The following is a 21,611-nucleotide window of genomic DNA, read 5'->3' on the forward strand; positions in this document are numbered from 1 at the left end:
TATAATACTGGTGAAATTCAGTCCTGCTCCAAGAGGCTGCATGAGCCTATTAAATGCCAGTGCCTGCCCTGGCTCAGTGCCCTAATACTACTGCTGCTGCTTCTCTTTCACTGTCCTTACTCTGGGTGAAACAAAAACAATTCTATAATATTTGGGAAATTCAATCTTGCTCCTATGGGCTGGATCTGCCTGTCATCAGCCAGTGCCTGCCAGCATGTGCCCAGTACCCTACTACTACTGCTGCTGCTCCTCTCTTACCTTCCTTACTCTGAGGGACCAATTCTTATTTTTTCTGCCGGTGCCTGGTCTGCCGTGTTCCCTGCCCCTGCACATCAATGCCCTTTCTTACTCTAAGGAACCAATTCATATTTTTTACTAATATGGGGGAATCGGTCTTGCAGCTGGATGTGACTGTCTGTTAGTGCATGCTCAGTCCTGCTCTATGGCCTGTCTGGTGCCTCAATGCCCTTCTTTACTTATTGTTCTTTATCTGTTTACTTTATGTATGCCCTGCTCTACCTCTGCAGCTGCAGCTCAATTTCCTTCCTTACTTTGAGGGATACATTTTTTCTAATTTTGGGGAAATTTAGTATCCTGGATATGTGCCATTATCAACCTACTCCCAGTGCCCTGCTTTTACTGCGACTGCTGCCAAACTGCCTTCCTTAGGTCCCATAGCAAGCTGCCGGCTATGTGTATCCATTGGTGCAGTGCTGCTGTTGCTAGTGGTGGTGGTGGTCCTAGAGATAGGAGGGAAAAAAAAAACAGAAAAAAATTGGAAACAATTTTTTTTCCTGTTTTATCCCAAAGCAATTTTTCTTGGTTTTTTTTTTTTGAAAAATTAAAAAAAATTAACTCTAGAATATCTTCTTTTAAAATGATAAATAATATGTTTATGACATGGCATTTAAACTATATTCCATGAAGATATTTATGAAAGATGCAAAGTGTCCATATCCGACTGGCACAAATAATACCAGTTACTTAACTTTTTCATTTGTAATTGGTGCAAATCTGATTGGGCGAATGTGATCATTCTCCCAGTCCAATTCATTTAGTAGGAACTTTTGTTTTTTGTGTTGATCGTTTCCTCATTTACCGTATTTCCTCGATTATAAGACGACCCTGATTATAAGACCCCACAAAATTTGAATATTAATTTAGGGGGGAAAAAAAGCCTGAATTTTTTACTATTTACTAGTAAATATTAATTAATTTTAAGATACAAGTAGGTGAAATTACTAGATTTTTTTACCTGTTAAATAAGTAAAAAAGAAAAAAAAGAAGAAACAAAGCTAAAAAAAATGATATATTTAATAAATTCAAGGATAATGATCTTCAGAGCCCGGAGCCTCCACTCGTGATTCGCTCATAATTTACTTATGTAGTGAGAATTTCACCTTTAAAATAGACCATGGAAGTGGAGTAAAAAGGGGTGGAAATATAAAGCTCCACCCCCTTGCAATGTGAATTTTTTCAGCTCCACCAACTTTGCTTTATATGGACTGTGTGACAGAGCAAAATGGACATTAGGAGAGAGGCTTGTCTGTCAGACAGGCTGACATTACAGTAAGTCATACTGTTGTGTAATTAATACTATATTATCACACTATAATGTAGTGTTATTAACCATGAGCGAGCTGTACCAAAAATATAGAATAACAATTTAAATTTAACATTTGCAGAAGCATATTGTGCGCACAAAATTTTGGCTCTGGGAAAATTTTTGCACAAGAAACATTTTCTTTGCACACCACCTAAGAAGAATTAGAGGGAACATTGATTAGAAGGTTAACTTCTATTAATAAAACACAATTTAAGTGCCTTTGCTTGTCATAGCTAAAATATTTTCTTGAACTCAAACCGGGTGAAAACTTCCACCTATATCCCAAAAATAGTGCTATGTAGCGTTCTAGAAATATACTAGCAGACTCTTTACTCTTGCGTCTGTATGCCCTAGAGGCCCTAAATAAACAAAATCCATCAGATCGCCTAATTGCAGATATTGCCCAAATCAAGCTTAGAATAGCTGACATTCAGGCCGAACACACAGCTCGACTGGGACTCCAAAAGGTAACAAGGCCGACACTATGTTGGCGAACAAGATTCGTCACTCGATGGCCCTGTGCGTCCCCAATTTGTCCTATCCTCAAACGGGATCCCACTTCGGGACCCCTCTCACATTGCTGATAGATTTGCATCTTACTACTCTTCATTATATAACCTTCGTGCTGATACCTCGACTCCTCAAGCCACAATAGATTCTATCAAAACTTATCTCGACTCTGTGTCTTTACCTGCTCTCACGGAAGAGATGGCCATACAATTAGAAGCCCCTTTGGAATTGGAAGAACTCCAATCCACAATTAATCAATTAAAAAAGAACTCTACCCCTGGACCTGACGGCTTGACAAGTTTTTATTACAAGGCTTTTTTCCCAGTTTTGGGCCCTCGTCTTCTCTCTTTATTTCGTTCCTTTATGTAGAATGGTCGTATACCATGTGAAAATTTTTTAACTTTTAAACAATGATGTCAAGTTGTATGCAAAAGTTATAGCTAACAGAATCTCTTTGATTCTTCCCTCCCTCTTACATTCTGACCAAGCAAACGATAACACACGCAAATTCCTTAATGTTCTGTGGGAAGCCTCCCGAAGATTCAGAGCGTTTTGATATCTTTTGATGCAGAAAAGGCATTCGATCGCCACCACTGGTCCTTCCTGGCATCAGTTCTTTCTAAATTTGCTTTCTCACCCTCCCTGATTCGATCAATAATGGCACTATACTCTTCCCCCTCGGCCTCAGTTTCCTTTTCTGGATTTATATCCTCTCCATTCCAGATATCTAATGGGATGCGACAGGGCTGTCCACTTTCTCCTCTACTCTACATATTGGCTCTAGAACCCCTGGCGCAACACATACGTTCAGACCCTACGATCACAGGCTTCCCTACTATGAAGGGAGAGGACGTCATTCTGGGTCTTTTTGCAGATGATGTTTTGGCTTCAATCACTCATCCTTTAACTTCCTTACCGGCGCTGCTCTCCCAATTCCAACAATATGTCGAGGTCTCTTACCACAAAATTAATGTACACAAAACACAAGCGCTGTCTCTAAATTTATCTGGTCCATTGCTACATTTGTTACATGACTCCTGACTCTTTGATTGGAGGAATGACTATCTCCTGTAAATGAGTGTATAATAATGCTTTTACTACCCCCTTAATTTTAAGTGGAAGGGTTTTCCATCACCTTTACCCACCATAACTTGTGTTATAGGTTTTTAAACCTAACCTATTAATATATGTTGACTTCATCTAACAACAGTGAGAAGGTGATGAAAGAGTTTTTCCCCTCTTCAAAACAAACAAAAAAAAAATAAAAAAAGTAAGAAAATATTGAAAGGGAGCCTTGTGACATTATGGTAGCATCTGCAGGGGCTCCCTCTAGATACAAGATACAAGGGAATCTAGCATTGTTTATTGACAATGGGAAGCTCAAAATATTTTACACAAATTGTTTTTTTTTTTTAAAAAGTGGAAAAACAGTCTCTATGCACATACAAAAATAAAACCGAAATATTTGTCTACCAACCAAAAAAGTAAAAATTAAGAAGAATTGGTGTACTGAATTTTTACGTTATCCCTGATTAACAAAATATGTGTCCTTTTTACTAAACCCCTGAGTATTGTCACCGTAAATCTGTTTTTTTAATAAAAAAAACAACCAGATACTTGCAATTTTAGTTTTAACTGCAAGTTGAGAAGAAAAGCCCTTGGAGTGGAAACTCTTGAGAAGGGTGACATGACTCGGGGCTGAATAAGGGTTTATCTAGATAGCTTGACCATATAGTGGTTGGGGATTGGTTAGGGGGCTGGAATAACAGGGAAAACCAACTCATATAAGGAGACCCTGTTTGGGGCCCACCCCTTATGTAACTTGTGACAGGTGGACAGCACCCTCCACCACTTCAATAGCATGTTCATGGCTGGTTTATTATATGATTTTATTTGTTCTGGTACAGTACAGAAGCACGTCACCATGAGGCGTGAACTACAAAAATCTTCCAACGGGCTATAATCGTGGATGGTCAATTCGTATCACCGGACAAAGTTCCGGGCAGGTGTTATTTTTTTTTTTTCCATTTAGTCCTGCTGTGGGCAAGCAGGGTTAGGATCCGAGTTGCCCGAAGCACAGCTGGGGGCCAGGATCCTCCTCTCTGGCAGCCTGTGGACGTCTGTGTGATGCAGACAACCTCCGCTGCTGCCGGCACTTCCGCTTGGGCTTCTATTGTAGAGTGCCGGTGCTCCACAATAGAAGCCCCAGCAGAAGTACATGCCAGCAGCAGCGGAGGTTGTCTGAGCACATCGTGCAGACATTAACCAGCTGTAGGAGAGAAGGCTCCCCTGCAGAGCTGCAAGGGACCTGGATCCTCCTTTCTTGCAGATGGTTAACATCTGTGCGATGTGTGCAGGCAACTTCCGCTGCTGCCGGCACTTCCTCCGGGGTTTCAATGAGGGAGCACCTATAGAAGCCCCGGTGGAAGTGGCGAGCAACAGCAGAGGTTGTCTATGTGCATCGCCCAGACTTGCGTCTGCCCCTGCTAAACACCAGGAAGTTTGGGGATGCATTAGTAAGTTAGGGGGGGTCAGAGTGGCATATCTGGGTGTCAGAGTGGCATAACTGGGGGTCATAAAGCATATCATGGGGCAGAGTGGCATATAACAATTGGCATCTCCAAATATGTAAATAGACTCCCATCAACCAAGGAATAGGAGGCAAATTTCACACCTATCCCAGTGCCGCATTGTTGCATGTAATAACATCCAGCAAAGACAAAGTAATTATGGGTAAGCTCATATTAGTCAGCTAATACAGAATCAAAGTAAATTTTTTCCATCAAATAGTACTTGATTGCCTCAATCCCTTTTGAGTGGGGTATACATGAATACAAGCAGACAGCATCTATTGTTAGCCACCTATAGTTTAACTCCCAGGGGACATTATTCATATTTTCAGTTAGATGTTTGGTACCCCACAGGTAACTGGGAGGATTGAAAACTAAGCCTTGCTGTGCAAACCGTCCAGACGTGGAAGAAAGCAAGAACGGAGATGAGGAAGTTGAAGGTGGATGGGCACATAGTTCACTCTCTGCCTCTGAGTAATCGGTATCGCTGAAGCTCACATGTTTTGGGGTAGAAAATTTATTATTCCTTTTCTTATTACTAGATTTGCATGTTGTGGATCTTCTTAGATACGGTTGCCAGTCATAAACCCTTGCTCTTTTTCTGATAACTCTTCATTGAGTGCTGTCATCTGCTTGGATAATTGATTGTCAAACTCAGCCATGCATCGTTGTACTTTGTGGTACATGAACATTGAGACAGAGTATTATTCCAAGTGATCATAAACTCATAAACTTAAACTCCTAGAGTCCCTGATGGTAATTCAGTTCTAATTTTGTAATCAAATAAAATTACACCATCTGGGCTGTGGAGCTGCATGTCTTTAGTTTCCCTGTCTTGTTACAGCTTCCCTAGTCCTTGCTACAGCTTCCCTAGTCCTTGCTACAGTGTCCTAGTCCTAGCTACAGCTTTCCTAGTCCTTGCTATAGTTCTTCCTTTGCAGTAATCCATTCCTGGATTTCCCTATGCTCTGTCCTGTACCGCTGATTCCTTGATTCCAGTCTTGCTCTTTGCTTTAGCTCTGTTTCCTTTATAAGGTGTGCCCCACCTGTGTGTTCTGTTTGTCTCAGTCTGAAGTCTACAGGTATGTCTCTCTATATATCACTTATCTTCGTGTATCCCATAAACCACAAAGTTCCTATTTCTGACCTCCCTATTTCGTCTTCAAAATTTAAATTACCACAAAGTGGTGCATTATCCAAAGTGTCCGCCACCCCTAATTCTTTTTTGATTAATCTCCAGGACTTGACTATACTATTTACTACAATATTTTTTTTCCACCCTTCTCTGCTAAGTTGTCCCGACTCTAGGACCTGATAAATATTATTATAATTCCCCCTACATGACTTTATCAAAAAATCAAAAAAAGGGAATCTATTCCATTCACCTATATAATATATCTGTGTTGCTAAAAAGTATGCTTTTATATCTGGGAATGCTAATCCGCCTTTACCCCGTGGTAGGCATAAGTACTCCATTTTATTTCTAGTTCTTTTCCTTCCCCAAATCAATGAATTGAAAGCTGTAATAATTTTTTTAAAAAGACAATTTTGGCACCATATTGGGGATGCTCCAAAAATATAGAGCAGCTTGGGTAGTATTATAGATTTGATTAACACAATTTTATCGGCCTTAGATATCTTAAATTCACTCCATACCTTAGTCTTCTTCTCTATTTCTTTAATCAGGGGTTTCAGATTTAAATTATGGTAATCCCTCAGATTTCCCGATATTTTAATGTCTTTCTGATATGTGTTTGGGTTTCATGTTTCGTTTGTTTAGTACCTCTTTAGGCAGGTTTTAATGTTAGGACCCACCGTAAATTGGAGTACTTTGGCGTAGTGGTGGGCTAAGCATACTATGGCCATATGATGTGACAGAATCTCCAATTGTTATCACATAGGCTAGTTCCTGTATTCATGTTTGTCTGTCTCTTATGTACCTTTGCAAACCAGGAATAATGGAGCGCATATACATAGGGGAAGAAAAAAACAAAAACAATAGTGTAATATTGTCCAAAAAAAATTATATATTCATAAGGTGGTCACAAAAAGACTGGATAAAGCAGGCTCATCAAATGTCAAGCTTCTAAAACTGTATTCTGTAAAAACAAACATAAACCGGGATGGTGCAGTATCTTCAATGAACTGATCTTAAAAGATCAAAATGCACTTCCAATTGAGATGTAGCACAACTCAAAGAGTATTGTGCAAAAGCATGTAGAAATAAAGCATCCGGTGTATGGTAGTAAAATTTCTCCAATTTATTTTCTCTCTCTCAACGCGTTTCGCCGATGGGTCGTCGGCTTCATCAGGAGAAAAGGAAATCAAAACTGCAGCAGAAATCATAAAAAGTTCCGTATAGCATCAACCGTCCATTTAAATAGCTGTGAGCTCTTCCGGGTACGTCATCGCGTCCTCAGTCTCGTCATCACGTCCTCAGTGCAGCTGCATGGGGCTACGTGCCGGCGTCACCGCGTCCCTACGTCCGAGTAGATGGAGCTGTATGTCGGCGTCACCCCGTCTCGGACTGGAGCTGCGTGTCGGCGTCATCACGTCTCTAGTTGGAGTTACGTATCCGCTTCTTCTCATGCCGTACAAGTATTCAAGTGCGGCTTACAAATCTTCTTTTTGTCGGGCGGGCCAGCACGTCTGTCCCATGGGGCTTTGCTACTAGCTGTCAGATCGTACAGTATCCCGGAAATCACAAGCAATAAATAAAATCGAATCCACTACTGAATGTAATCGTAATGGTTTTTTGTATGTTTGATCATTTGGTATAGATGTACATAAACATTAATATATCTTAAAACTACTAAAATAGAATAGAAATATGGCTATAGACGGGATCCTTGACATTATAAAAGGAAATACCGTATTGGCTCGGATATAGGCCGCCCCCGTATATAGGCCGCACCCTAAAAGTTTGGTGCTTTTTTAAAGAAAAAGTTTTTTTCTTTAAAAAAGCACCAAAAAACATGCTGCCACTCTGTCTCCCCCCCCTCGAGATATGCTGCCACTCTGTCTCTCCCCTCCCAAGATATGCTGCCACTGTCCTCCCCCCCGAGATATGCTGCCACTGTCCTCCCCCCGAGATATGCTGCCACTGTCCTCCTCCCCCCTCGAGATATGCTGCCACTGCCCCCCCCCCGAGATATGCTGCCACTATCTACGCAATACGCGTACACAACTTCCGGTGCCGGCACTCAGCTGATGCTTTACGTCTCCACCTCTCCAATGTGGGTGTCACGATCCGTAAGTGAGCTGGAAGCGAAAGGTTCCTAATCGCAAAAAAAAACAATCCACACAGGACAGAAATCCGGGCGAGGTACAATAGGGCACGAGCGGAGGCAGAGTCAAAAAACAAGCAAGGGTTAACGGCAGGCAGCAGATTACAATGGTCGGTAAGCGAGAATAGGGTCTGGTACACAAAGGGTCAAAACACAAAGAATGCTTCAGTATAGGAATCAAACTTCAACTGATACTTCAGCAAAGGATACTGGGACTGAAGCGTCTAAATACATTCAAATTTGGCGCCAAAATGACGTCAGCATTTGAAACGTGTTGCTATGGCGACGGTGGAGCGTGTTCTACGTTTCACTTGATTCTGCCGGCAGCTAGAGAGAGACGCGTCTCCCTGGCGACAGAGCGAGCGCCCCCCTCCCTCCTGTTAACCTCCGGCTGCAGCTGCGTGGCAGTGTAGCTGGAGAGGCCCTGCTTGCTGCTGTGTCAGTAAGCCGGGATGGAGTGGAGACGTCAGCGTGGGAACGATGGCGGGGGTAAGTACTTGATTTATGACAGTACCCCCTCCCGAACGGTAACCTATAGGAACCGATAGGACCAGGTTTAGAGGGGTAACTCCTGTGAAACCGACGAACCAAGACAGGTGAGTGAACTAAAGAGGCCGGTTCCCAGGAACGGTCAGCAGGTCCGTAACCCTCCCAATCCACTAAATAATACAAACGGCCTCCCCTAAGACGGGAATCCAAAATGTTTTGAACGATATATTCAGGATAACCTTCAACAATGACAGGAGGAGGAGGTAAGGAAGACCGTGTGGCCAGTTTATTGGTAGTAACTGGTTTAAGCAGAGAGGTGTGGAAAACCGGATGGATTTTGACAGATGGCGGTAACGCAAGTCGATAAGTGACTGGGTTAATACGGTGAGTGATGGTATATGGTCCAATAAATCGAGGTCCCAACTTTAAAGAGGGTATGGCTAGTTTCATATTTCGAGTAGACAACCATACTTCATCCCCGGGTTGATAGTCAGGGCCATTACGTCTATGTTTATCCGCTTGACCCTTATATCGTTGTTGAGCAATTGTCAGATTTTGTTTTGCCATACGCAATGCTTTATGTATTATTGGTAGTCTTTTCGCCGCTTCGGGCACCATTACTGGGGTTATGGATATAGGTAAGTCAGGAGGATGGTAACCGTATAGCAGAAAAAACGGGGTTTCTTGTGTTGATGAGTTCTTAATATTATTGTGTGCAAATTCTGCCATAGGTAACAAAGAGGACCAGTCCGATTGGAGGTAAGATGTGAAACAACGAATATATTGTTCTAGACTTTGATTTATTCACTCCGTCTGACCATTAGTTTGAGGGTGATAACCAGAAGATAGGGCTGGTTCAATCTTCAACCCTTTACAAAATGACCTCCAGAACTTTGAAGTGAACTGAGAACCCCAGTCAGTCAGTATTTGAAGAGGAACTCCATGTAAGCGAACAATCTCTTTTATGAACATGTCAGCTGTCTCGGTTGCTGATGGGAGGTGTTTCAGTGGTATGAAATGCGCCATTTTGGTTAGTCTGTCTACAACAACCATGATGGTATTATATCCGTTAGATAAGGGTAATTCCACTATAAAGTCCATTGATACGGAGGACCATGGCGATTGGGGAGTGGGAATAATTTGTAACAATCCCGGAGGGCATTGATGTGAGGTCTTGTTCCTTGTGCAAACTTGGAGTTCACATAGTCTTTTGCATTCATTGCCATGTTAGGCCACCAGAAGCGACGGCGAAGCAAACTGAGCGTTCCTGAGATCCCTGGATGCCCTGCCAACGGAGCGTCATGGCAGATGCGGAGAGCGTCGGTCACAAAAGGTGGAGGTATTATCAATTTATTTTGATGGTAAAAGAGTCCTCCTCTCCTCTGCAACGGCTGGACTGTAGGATGATGAACTCTGAATTTGAAGTAGTCCCTCAGGGAGCTAATAAAATCTTTCTTGGTGACCAAAAAATGTCTCGGGGGAATTATTGGTTGGGTGGTGTTGGGGTCATCCTGTTCATTGACATATTGGCGAGATAAAGCGTCAGCCTTGCCATTTTTACTTCCTGGTCTGTAAGTTATGTGAAAATTAAATCTTGTAAAAAAAAGAGACCAGCGCGCCTGACGAGGTCGTAGTCTTTTGGCTCGTTGAAGATATTCCAGATTGCGGTGGTCGGTAAAGATAACAAACGGATGTCGGGACCCCTCGAGATGATGTCTCCATTCTTCTAGTGCACACTTTATTGATAGCAATTCACGATCGCTTATGTCATAATTCTTTTCAGCCGGTGAGAGTTTGCGAGAGAAAAATGCTATAGGGTGAAGTAGATTTTTAGGTCCTTGTCTTTGAGAAAGGATAGCCCCCACCGCTACTGTAGAGGCGTCTACCTCCACAATGAAAGGCAGATCAGAATTGGGATGTACCAGTATAGGAGCAGAGGTAAATTTTTGTTTAAGCGTGGCGAAAGCCTCCTCAGCCTTTGTGCTCCATAAAAACTTGGTATTTTTGGATGTTAGGGTTGTGAGAGGAAGGACGACTCTGGAAAAATTATGAATGAAACGCCTATAGAAATTAGCAAATCCAAAGAATCGTTGTACATCTTTACATGATTGAGGCTGTGGCCACTGTTCAATGGCCTTAACTTTAGTTTTGTCCATTTCGATGCCTTTGGATGAAATGTGAAATCCCAAGAAGTCTATATTATTAGTTTCAAACTTGCATTTTTCTATTTTGGCGAACAAACGGTGGGCACGAAGACGTGAAAGAACCTGGTGTACATGGCTGCGGTGCTCTTGGAGGGTAGCGGAAAAGATCAATATATCATCTAGATAGACAACCATGAACGTATCTAATAAATCCTGGAAAATATCGTTGACAAAGTTTTGAAAGGTAGCTGGAGCATTACATAGTCCATAAGGCATTACTAAATACTCGAAGTGTCCATAACGAGTGCGAAATGCAGTCTTCCACTCATGACCGTCTTTAATACGAACAAGGTTATATGCTCCTCGTAGGTCTAGTTTGGTGAACATAGCGGCTTGTTTTAAACGTTCGAATAATTCCGGGATGAGAGGAAGAGGGTATCGATTTTTTATGGTTATAGCGTTTAGTTCTCTGTAGTCCACACAGGGCCGTAAACCCCCATCCTTCTTTCCTACAAAGAATATCCCTGCCCCGGCTGGAGAGGTGGATGGACGAATAAAACCCTTGGCTAGGTGTTCGTCGAGGTAATCTCGTAGTACTTTCAGTTCTGATTCCGACAAGGGATATATACGACCGTAAGGAATTTTAGATCCAGGTATGAGGTCTATAGGACAGTCGTATGAACGGTGTGGTGGAAGACAATCAACTCCCTTTTCATCAAACACGTCCTGGAACTCCATATAGCATGAAGGCAAACCCGGCATGGAGGTTCTGGATACAGTAGGGGACGTTTGAAGAGTAATATGTGCAGTACTGAGACAATGGCGGATGCAGAACGGAGAGGAAAATGTTACTTGTCCTGTAGTCCAATGAATGATGGGATCATGTTGCTTGAGCCAGGGCAGGCCCAAGATTAATGGAAATAAAGGGGAATTGATGACATCAAAGGTTATTTTTTCTGTATGCCTATTCCCCATAGAACAGGTGAGTGGGGCAGTCTCTAAATCCACTGGTCCGGAAGACACAGGTGAACCATCAATGGTCTGGATAAATACCTCATGTTTCTTAGAAGAGGTAGGGATCTTCTGTTTGGCGAGGTATTCTTTATCAATTATATTGCTGCTTGCCCCGGAATCGATGATGGCTTGGAGATGAAGTTGATGAGATCCCCACTGTAAACGCAGAGGAACAGATAGGTGAGTAGCGGTCTCCAGAAGTATGGGCGAAATACAATAGGATCTGTTTCTAGACTCACCTCTAGGTGATTTAGGACAGATAGGGCAGGCCGACAGGAGATGGGAATCCGCTCCACAATATAAACATAAATTATTATCCCTACGTCTGTTCTTTTCTTGAATGGACAGAGAAGATCTGGCTAGCCCGATCTGCATAGGTTCCACCTCCGATAGAGGTGAGGGTGTAGGAGTAGGATCTTGTGAACGAGGCATAGATGTTCTTCATGAGGGAGTCCAGGCACGATGTTTCTCGGCCCTACGTTCTCGCAATCTCCGATCAATAGAAAGAGCTAAAGCCATGAGAGGTTCAAGTGAATCGGGAACTTGGCCATGAGCCAATTCGTCACGAACAGCATCCGAAAGACCTAGGCGAAATTGGTCAGCGAGGGCGTAATCGTTCCATTTAGTATCTGCGGCGAGGCATCGGAACTCTGTAATGTACTCCTCCACTGGCCGGCGGCCTTGCGATAAGGTACGGATAGCTGAACATGCCGAGGAGTGAAGGTGTGGGTCATCGTATAATGAGGACAGAGCAGCAATAAAGGAGGTGTAATTATGAATAACAGGATCATTTGAAGATAATAAACGATGTGCCCAACTGGCAGGTTCACCCTCCATTAACAAAATCATTGAACGAATCTTCACGGAGTCAGAATTATAAGTACGTGGTTTAACAGAAAATATGAGTTCACAATTTGTAATAAACGTACGGAAAGTCTTTCGGTCTCCGGAGAATTTGGTTGGTAAAGGAACTTGGGGTTCAAACGACGGTCCAGACTCTGGTGCCGCAACGGAGGGAGCAGGTGGTGGAGAAGGGTTAATAGGAGCAGCAACTTGGTTCTTTAGGTCAGCTACTTCATTATGAAGATTTCCATATTGAGCTTGCATGTCCATCATCATTTGGGCCAGCTTTTCCATCTTTTCGTTCATATCTGAAAGTGTGGCTTGGAGTCCTGCAGGAACCATAGTAATGGCTGAAGTATACTGTCACGATCCGTAAGTGAGCTGGAAGCGAAAGGTTCCTAATCGCAAAAAAAAACAATCCACACAGGACAGAAATCCGGGCGAGGTACAATAGGGCACGAGCGGAGGCAGAGTCAAAAAACAAGCAAGGGTTAACGGCAGGCAGCAGATTACAATGGTCGGTAAGCGAGAATAGGGTCTGGTACACAAAGGGTCAAAACACAGAGAACGCTTCAGTATAGGAATCAAGCTTCAACTGATACTTCAGCAAAGGATACTGGGACTGAAGCGTCTAAATACGTTCAAATTTGGCGCCAAAATTATGTCAGCATTTGAAACGTGTTGCTATGGCGACGGTGGAGCGTGTTCTACGTTTCACTTGATTCTGCCGGCAGCTAGAGAGAGACGCGTCTCCATGACAACGGAGCGAGCGCCCCCTCCCTCCGGCTGCAGCTGCGTGGCAGTGTAGCTGGAGAGGCCCTGCTTGCTGCTGTGTCAGTAAGCCGGGAAGGAGCGGAGACGTCAGCGTGGGAACGATGGCGGGGGTAAGTACTTGATTTATGACAGTGGGGAGATAAGATCAATTCCTATCACTCTAAAGTCTACCAAGGAGAACTTATTGCATGTATTGCAGTGTTTTGGGACACTGTGTTTTTGCCTCTTATTACATATCCCACCGAGGTGCTCCAGGCCTCTCACTTTCAACTCCCTTATAGTTCTTCCAATATACTGGACCCCACAACTGCATTCCAGAAGATAAATAACATTAGTTGATCTACAATGGATAAAATGTCTGATGTTGTATTCCTTTTTGGTATTTGAACATTTAAACTTAGTGATTTTTTTTCTCTTGTTTATGGCATGTTCTGGAGAGTTTGCATTTCCCGCACCTATAAAACCCTGGATTTCTTTTAAATAAGGCATTATCATTTTTGGCTGTTGTATCTATTTCTGGTAAAATGCTTGGGGCCAAAATAGATTTTAAACTTTCTACCTTTTTATAGATAATGTTTGGTCTTGTTGGAAGATGATCTTTTAGAACATTATCTTGTCAAAACAAAATGTCAAACATTTAGTCACTGCCTTTTTGATCTCAAATGCCTTATTATTATACTTTGTTAAAAAAGCAAAGTCAAAGTTTTTTGGGGTTTATAGTTTTTTTCTCCCAGAAAGGACTCCCTTTTCTTATCTTTTATTGATCTAAGGTTGCTCTGTAACAACTCATCTGGGTAGTTTCTCTCTCTGAATTTGTCAATAAGAACTTGACTTTGGGTGAGGAAATCATTATCTTCTGTGCAATTTCTGCGTATACGCGCAAATTGTCCTTTAGGGATATTCTGTAACCATTGTGGGTGGTGACAGCTCATATAATCAATGTAGCTGTTACCATCAGTTGGCTTAAAGAATGTTTTAGATTTTATTTTATCCTCCTGGATGTATAATGTAAGGTCCAGAAAATTTATTTCATTGGGATCAATGCATGACGTAAATTTTAAATTATATTTGTTATCATTAATATATTTGAAGAACTGATTAAGTCCATCTACCGGACCCTTCCATATAATTAAAATATCGTCAATGTAGCGCTGCCAGAGGACCAGATTCGCACCAAACGGGTTATGGGACCAGATGTAATTAGCTTCCCAGTCAGCCACATATAAATTGGCATAGCTCGGTGCGAATCTGGTCCCCATGGCGGTGCCACATTGACGATATTTTAATTATATGGAAGGGTTCGGTAGATGGACTTAATCAGTAGAAAGTAGAAAGTTTAAAATCTATTTTGGCCCCAAGCATTTTACCAGAAATAGATACAACAGCCAAAAATGATAATGCCTTATTTAAAAGAAATCCAGGGTTTTATAGGTGCGGGAAATGCAAACTCTGCAGAACATGCCATAAACAAGAGAAAAAAATCACTAAGTTTAAATGTTCAAATACCAAAAAGGAATACAACATCAGACATTTTATCCATTGTAGATCAACTAATGTTATTTATTTTCTGGAATGCAGTTGTGGGGTCCAGTATATTGGAAGAACTATAAGGGAGTTGAAAGTGAGAGGCCTGGAGCACCTCGGTGGGATACGTAATAAGAGGCAAAAACACAGTGTCCCAAAACACTGCAATACATGCAATAAGTTCTCCTTGGTAGACTTTAGAGTGATAGGAATCGATCGTATGTCCCCACATTGGAGAGGTGGAGACGTAAAGCATCAGCTGAGTGCCGGCACCGGAAGTTGTGTACGCGTATTGTGTAGATGTCCCCCGCCGGCCCCGCAAGACACCCGGGAGTCTCCTCTGGTAAGTCGGGGGGGCAGAGTGGCAGCATATCTCGGGGGGGGGGGGGAGGAGGAGGACAGTGGCAGCATATCTCGAGGGGGGAGGAGGACAGTGGCAGCATATCTCGGGGGGGAGGACAGTGGCAGCATATCTCGGGGGGGGAGGACAGTGGCAGCATATCTTGGGGGGGGGGAGACAGAGTGGCAGCATATCGGGGGGGGGGGACAGAGTGGCAGCATGTTTTTTTGGTGCTTTTTTAAAGAAAAAAACTTTTTCTTTAAAAAAGCACCCAACTTTTAGGGTGCGGCCTATATATGGGGGCGGCCTATATCCGAGCCAATACGGTATTTCCTTTTATAATGTCAAGGATCCCGTCTATAGCCATATTTCTATTCTATTTTAGTAGTTTTAAGATATATTAATGTTTATGTACATCTATACCAAATGATCAAACATACAAAAAACCATTACGATTACATTCAGTAGTGGATTCGATTTTATTTATTGCTTGTGATCTCCGGGATACTGTACGATCTGACAGCTAGTAGCAAAGCCCCATGGGACAGACGTGCCGGCCCGCCCGACAAAAAGAAGATTTGTTAGCCGCACTTGAATACTTGTACGGCATGAGAAGAAGCGGATACGTAACTCCAACTAGAGACGTGATGACGCCGACACGCAGCTCCAGTCCGAGACGGGGTGACGCCGACATACAGCTCCATCTACTCGGACGTAGGGACGCGGTGACGCCGGCACGTAGCCCCATGCAGCTGCACTGAGGACGTGATGACGAGACTTAGGACGCGATGACGTACCCGGAAGAGCTCACAGCTATTTAAATGGACGGTTGATGCTATACGGAACTTTTTATGATTTCTGCTGCAGTTTTGATTTCCTTTTCTCCTGATGAAGCCGACAACCCATCGGCGAAACGCGTTGAGAGAGAGAAAATAAATTGGAGAAATTTTACTACCATACACCGGATGCTTTATTTCTACATGCTTTTGCACAATACTCTTTGAGTTGTGCTACATCTCAATTGGAAGTGCATTTTGATCTTTTAAGATCAGTTCATTGAAGATACTGCACCATCCCGGTTTATGTTTGTTTTTACAGAATACAGTTTTAGAAGCTTGACATTTGATGAGCCTGCTTTTTCCAGTCTTTTTGTGAGTGGAACCTACACCTTATGAATATATAATTTTTTTTGGACAATATTACACTATTGTTTTTGTTTTTTTCTTCCCCTATGTATATGTGCTCCATTATTCCTGGTTTGCTTCTGTATACACTTTGAGGAAGAGTGTTGTTTGGTAGCTGCTTTCATTGTGGGAAGTATTTATATTTATTTTATATATACACGTGGGATTTTGGTTTTCTATTTTGTGTTCTTATGTACCTTTGCCCTCCTTTCCCTGAAGCATCTGAGGAGTTTGGTTCCTCTCTCCTCTCCCCATGTCCCAGTTAATATGTCCCATCCTTGCTTAAAGGAGAAGCGTCCGAGGATTCTGGCTCCTCACTCCATGCCCTGTATCATGTATGTCTTCTCTGGTTATGTTTCTTGCTTGGTCTCCCTGTCCCTTTTTCCTCGCTCTGTCCCCCTTGCTCGCTATGTCCCCCTTGCTCGCTATGTTTCTCCTGTACTCTGCTCAGCGTCCCTACTCCCAGCCTGCAGCATCCTGCCCAGTCCTTGCTACAGCTTCCCTAGTCCTTGCTATAGTTCTTCCTTTGCAGTAATCCATTCCTGGATTTCCCTATGCTCTGTCCTGTACCTCTGATTCCTTGATTCCAGTCTTGCTCTTTGCTTTAGCTCTGTTTCCTTTATAAGGTGTGCCCCACCCGTGTTTGTCTCAGTCTGCAGTCTACAGGTATGTCTCTCTGATATGTGTTTGGGTTTCACATTTGTTGTTTTCACAGTTTGTTTAGTACCTCTTTAGGCAGGTTTTAACATTAGGACCCACCGTAAATTGGAGTACTTTGGCATAGTGGTGGGCTAAGCATACTATGGCCATATGATGTGACAGAATCTCCAATTGTTATCACATAGTCCTAGGCTAGTTCCTGTATTCATGTTTGTCTCTTATGTAGCTTTGCCCTCCTTTCCCTGAAGCATCCGAGGATTCTGGCTCCATGCCCTGTATCATGTATGTCTTCTCTGGTTATGTTTCTTGCTTGTCTCCCTGCCCCTTGCTCCTCGCTCTGTCTCCCTTGCTCGCTCTGTCCCCGTTGCTCGCTATGTTTCTCCTGTACTCTGCTCAGCTTCCCTACTCCCAGCCTGCAGCATCCTGCCCATTTCTATGTTCTGTTATGTATCATACCTGCTCCCAGGGTGCCTGCAGGTTATTACTTTATTTTGAACTGGACAACATCCGCTGCTATGTCAGGGTCCTGGTATGTGGCTGCACAACCCTGGGTGCTCGGCATCCTGGAGGGTGCGGTCGCCCTGCCCTGACCACTATGCTTCTGCGGAATAACCCCTGCACACCATCTTTGGGCGCTCTGGGTCATGGTAGCCGTCTGACCACGGACACGGGACCTTACATAAACACTGAATTCATTCAATTTGGAAGTCTGCAGGAGAGTTGACTGCTCATTGTCTTTACCATGTACTATTTGTATTGGACTCAATGAGCTCCTTTTATAGTGGCTAAGCTAACCCTTACAAAAAAATACTGCAGTTTTTCTGAAGTAATACTGCAGTTTTTTGGACATGAAAAAACTGCAATACTGCACATTTACTGCAGTTTTACTGCATTTGTACTTCACTGTACTGCAGTTGTACTGCAGTTATTTTTGTACGGAAGTACAAATGCAATAAAGCTACAGCACATTGAAGTAAAACTGTAGGTTTGCAATATTTAAAAAAAAAAGTGCAGTAAATGTGCAGTAATACTGCAGTAAATGTGCAGTAATACTGCAGTAAAAGTGCAGTATTGCAGTTTTTTCATGTCAAAAAAACTGCAGTATTACTTCAGAAAAAACTGCAGTAATTTTTCATAAGGGTTAACATTGTACATTATATGGTTAAACTGATTTTTGGACTTTTGGAAAACAATTAACTTTAACAATGAATTATACCAGCCTGCTCAAGCCCTTGCAAATGAAACTGAAAGGTTTAGCCTGTTGTGATGCACAGCACAGATTTGGCTACCGTTCCATGCAATCTTATTAACTTATTAACTCTGTCACTGATCCAGTGGCATTGATAAGGCTGGGACTGGGCATTATTAAAAGTGATATAGTCCTACTCTGCCAAACATATAGGTCAAAGATATCAGATTGCCTTGTGCGCAAACCAATCACAGGCTGTCCCGGGGTCCCAATTCTTGGGAATTGCTGAGAACTGCACATATACCGTGCCGTATGACAGAGATAGCCTAGGCCATCACCTGAGTTAGGAATGGCTCAACAACTCACATTCATCAGATATTGTCACACCACTTAAAAAATAAGGGTTGGAGCCACATGTTTTATGAAGTCTACATCCTGAAAACTTCCCGGATATCACAGCATGTTTATAAACAAATGGGTTGATGTATTTATAGTAGGAAAAATAATGAACAGGTCCTTCTTATTTTATTCAATCTTAAAACAAATGGTTCTGCAAATTAATTTGCAACTGATCCTGAAAACACTAAGACCAATGCTGTATTAATAAAAGTTGTGAGAGAAAAACTGAGCTACATGAGCAAGAATTGAGTATCTGTGGCAGAAACATATGCAAGACCAGCATGTGTTACCACTAAATGTGCGTGAAAATAAGGAAATATTAAAGCATGTGCAAAGACAGTAAAAACAAAAACCAAATGTAATATTTTAGATACAGATCCAACATTCCACAATGTATTTGTTACAATACTGGAGGATGACCTTTACACCTGTTCTTCATATTTGCTTCAAGTTATTAGTCTGATACATTTGAATTGCTTCCTCAAGATCATATTTTAATATCTTCCGAAGGGGTGGTTAGCTATAGTACATTTGATTCTGTATTCTTTGTTGAGTGTAGATTTTCTTCCAAGTTTGACACCAATAACAAACATATCAAAGCCAACTTCTTCCTTAGAAAAAGTCATATCCTGTGTAAGTTGCATACATGTTATTCACATTTACATTTAGATTATATAGAAAAAAAGTGCAGAAATATATCTTAGTGATGTTTTCTGGAATTATACACAGGGCAAAAAGGGAAAAAGTAGGAGTGCAACCTATAATAAGGAATACTGATGATACAGACACCACAGTCGCCACCCTACTATATAAATATGGTGGACTGAGTACTGTCTGACATCTCAGTATAGCCTTGTATGAAGTTCCACTCAGTTACTATATTTAAGTCTATTCATTGGTTCAAGATTGAAGGGCCAAGCATCATATAGAGGAGCCATGCGGGGAGGGCCACTAAGGTGGGTACAAAGGTGTCCCAGTAACCAAGTCACCAAGCAGGGTCACGTACTGCACATTATATGACCCTGTGGTATTACTGCTACTTGTACTGAAGGTAATTGTAACTCAAGAAGGTGAGAGATCATCCAGAAAGGTTTCTACTATTTGAATGGGGAAACATGTATGTGCTGATGTAGGCAACAGGGAGATGAACGGGGGTATGTGGATAGTTTTAGGGGCAAGGACAGAACGTCAAACAAGGCTACAACAATACATTATAACTATGAATAAAAATAAAAAATATATTAGCAGCAACAACATACAGCAATAATACAATAACAGGCAATGACATATATCAACAGGACCAACACATTGAAATGACTAGGTCATGTGACATATATCACACAGGATATAATAACATAGCATAAACTGATAAAATGAAAACCACTTTGCTGTCCCTGTCTGTTTCTCTCTCAATGCAACCTGAAATGGATTCATACCTACAGACAAGAATTTTCACATGTTTTTTTAGTTCTATTCTATAGTATGTTTCTTCATCAGAAGGTACATTTTTCAACCACAATGTCAAAACATTGTTAAAGAGAAAAATATGTTAAAATTTATGGCGTTAAATTCAACCATTTTTTTTTATGATTTCGTGTGCGGGAATAACATGGTAGAGTTCTCAACTATTTATTTGGCTGAAAAGGGTGTGCTTATGTTGCATTCAGAAAGTTTAAATACTTAATACCTACAATGTGTAACTTGATGTAGCAGAAATCTTGTGGGGTTAGAGTGAAGAGTTAATTATTGTGTAAATCCCAAAGTACAACAGGTAACTACAGCTGAGGCCAAATGTCAAAACAGAGAACAGAAAACATATCGTATATATATATATAAACGCCATCAGTATTAACATACCTAGTATTATAAAACTCCCTTTCATATTTAATTTATTGGATTGTATGTATTTCAATGATTAAATACTTGGATTTTCTTTGTTTTGATGACGGAATTAATATTGTTTGCATATGTATTATTACACTTCTGTAAATACCTAGAAAAGAATTACATAGAATCTGTATGTCTCTATTTAACTAATATTCAGATGTTTCACATATCGATTACAAGCTTTTATACATGGTTTATCAATTGATTTTGAATTCTTACAGATGAAGGAAAATATACATTTTAATGTGAAGATGCATTGATAAGGTTAATTTGTTTTGCAAATTAATTATGTTCATTGTATCTTTCTAGTGTATTTATAAAAACAAATGTGTCAATATGCGTCGTCTTAGTTACAGACTCTTGGTTAAAAATATGAACTTTAAACAGCAGAATATATAAATCAGTTCCATAAATAGATTAAAATTATATATAAGAAAAGGATATAAAATAAATAATCTTAATGTATTATTTATGACCACAGAAAAACACCAAATGTCAATTCACATTTACCCTCTTCTGCCAAACATTCAAATTCAAGTACATTTTTTCTGAAAATATTTTCCTACCTTAAAGGAGGTATAGAAAGATTTCCATTCATATTCCTCCTCTCCATCTGTAGAAGAAATGTTTGCTGTGCAAGTTGCAAGGATTAAATCCAGTATTCCTGTGCTCCCATTTGTATCAAGGCTTGTTTCAGCATTACTAACTTGCATTGCAAAATCTTGCTGTGCACAGTATGCCCAAAGATATTCACTGAAACACTGATTCTGCAGAGAGAAGCTACAGCCTGCAGAAACACGGCTTCCCAGCTCCACCAGTGGGGCATATGGCTTTACAACACCTGCTTTTGAGCAACAGCTGACAACCTTCGAGCTGTAGTCCTCATCATTGATGATGTGTAATAGAAAAAAACACTTATATTCACTCAAACGGTCAAGATTTCTAAGTAACAACTGTGTGTCTTAGCAATACGCTTGAGTTGATAAGTCACTAATATGATTCATTACATTAAGCCTCCTTTTTCTAGCTGTACATCATGCTATATTTTGGTTTCTTGGCAGCTGATAACTGGATGTCATTGGATGAATTAAATTTAAATACTGTTTGTGTATACACTGCCGACTAAGGTACATGATCACTTCAGTTCTGTTTTCCACATGCAGAAAGAATATACACAAATATAAAATATTA

The 21,611-nt window shown here is 41.4% G+C and overlaps 1 pseudogene; it reads right to left on the bottom strand.

Annotated features, from left to right (window-relative positions):
• LOC149286667 (neuropeptide S receptor-like) overlaps positions 1–11,368 on the bottom strand; it is an 85,087-nt pseudogene extending 73,719 nt beyond the window's left edge.
• Positions 11,369–21,611: the final 10,243 nt, after the last annotated feature.

This window comes from Sceloporus occidentalis, unplaced genomic scaffold (genome assembly GCF_023333645.1).
Source record: "Sceloporus occidentalis isolate IW3139 unplaced genomic scaffold, rSceOcc1.0.p SCAF_67, whole genome shotgun sequence".
Classification (NCBI taxonomy): Eukaryota; Metazoa; Chordata; class Lepidosauria; order Squamata; family Phrynosomatidae; genus Sceloporus; species Sceloporus occidentalis.